Consider the following 1,891-nt stretch of genomic DNA (forward strand, 5'->3'; position numbering starts at 1 on the left):
ACGCAACTGTGAACGTGCAATCTGGTATCCTGACGTTTGCCCTGACCACGTTGTTACCGCATCTTCATCTTTCTAATTTTAATTGCTTCTGACGGCCCATCCGATTGGTAGAGCTTATTTAAAGAGCCCTGATTCTCCCTGATAAAAGGTTGGAGTCCTGTATCAAAAGCTTTTAGTTTTCTGTAACCAAGGGGGAAAACATGCTTCTTTTGAAAGATGACAAAATGTCTAGCTTCGAAGGGTCATCCGAGTATGGCACACAAAGCGGTCTACATTCATAGAAAATGATGCCATCACACAAATCTCCCACTGTGCCATGGGGTGACACCATCACTCATCATCTGCCTCCCAGACCCAGTACGTTTTGCAAAATCAATTACTGCACTTTACACTGAAAAGATCCCATCAAAGAATGTGTGTGCACAGGATGGTGAGGGGCGCCGGAGATGTGTGAGGCAAAATGGCACTGTTCTCAGTTTCCCCTTCCATCCTACTGGGCTCCGAAGCATTGCTTCGGAGATTTTCAATTTTATCTTATAATTAAATAATATGAACTCTACTAGGGGAAGAAAAGCAGCCCATCACATTGGTATTAAGCCTTAATATCATTTTTGCCATCTTGACTCCTATCGCTATAAAAAGTCATTTTCCATCCCCCTCACAAAACCACCCACGGAATATTGCTTCAGACACCAAAGATGCCCATGTGGGGCTCAAGCCTGGTGTCCAATAAATATGTGTGTCATTGACCTAATGCATGTCCAGTCAATTGAACCCTCACACTTCTGACTTCGGTTTTAAGGTTGTAATCTTGAAGTCTTAACAGTTTATACACATTGACCTGAGGATATTGGGTATTTTTGATTAGCGAGGGTTGAATTCCTCCAAAGGACTTCATGAAAGAAGAAGACAGCTAGAACCTCTGGTTTCCTGCTCCTCAGTGGACATTCCAGGCGGGAGGCAGGCAGCAAACACTTGCATTCCTGTCAAGCGCCAGGCGTGGTGCTGGCGCGGGAAGGACACCAGTGAAGACACAGCTACACGCAGCCCTGAGCATCCCTGCTGCAGTCACAGGGCCTGGCCACACCACGGAGCTCTGTGAAGTCAGGGAAGCCAGTACACCTCGGGCATCCCTTGCTCATGTGTAAAGTGAGGATAAGTCAGTGCCCAGCATCACGGAGGGCCTGCCACATAACAGAGAGTCACTAAACACTAGCTATTCTCACTAGGATTGGAAAGGTTGAAACTTACTCAATTTCTGTGAACTTTCTATAAATCCTGTATTGATGTTCACGTCACCACAGGCAAAAAGGACGCCGCTCTCGCATCCAGCTCACCCGAAGGATGCACCTGGACTTCCCAGTACACTCAGCTCCACCAGGCACCAGGCCCTGCAGAAGCCACAGCCTGTGACTAAGACAATGAGTCACTCTTGGTGTGTGGCACAGTGTGATGTGGCGGTGGGCACTTAGTCATGCTCAGTCCGCGATCCAGAGCTGTGGAGCTCATTTTAGGTTGAGTGAAAATCAATTTAAGTTTCCAGACATGTCTTGGGACAACAGAAGATACCCAAAGAAGCAGGGAAAAAAATAACAAAAAACAAAAAAAACCCCACAGCCTGAGACAGAAGATACCCAAAGAAGTAGGAAAAAACAAAAAAAAAACACCCAGCCTGAGAAATACTTTCTTCATTCAAGGCCTGGGGAGTCAGGAATATAGGAAAGAGATTTTCAATTTTATCTTATAATTAAATAATATGAATTCTACTGGGGGAAGAAAAGCATTGGTATTAAACCTTAATATCATTTTTGCCACCTTTACTCCTATCGCTATAAAAAGTGATTTTCCGTTCCCCTCACAAAACCACCCAAAGAATATCTGTGTAATTTTG

Source organism: Piliocolobus tephrosceles, chromosome 9 (assembly GCF_002776525.5).
Source record: "Piliocolobus tephrosceles isolate RC106 chromosome 9, ASM277652v3, whole genome shotgun sequence".
NCBI classification, from domain to species: Eukaryota; Metazoa; Chordata; class Mammalia; order Primates; family Cercopithecidae; genus Piliocolobus; species Piliocolobus tephrosceles.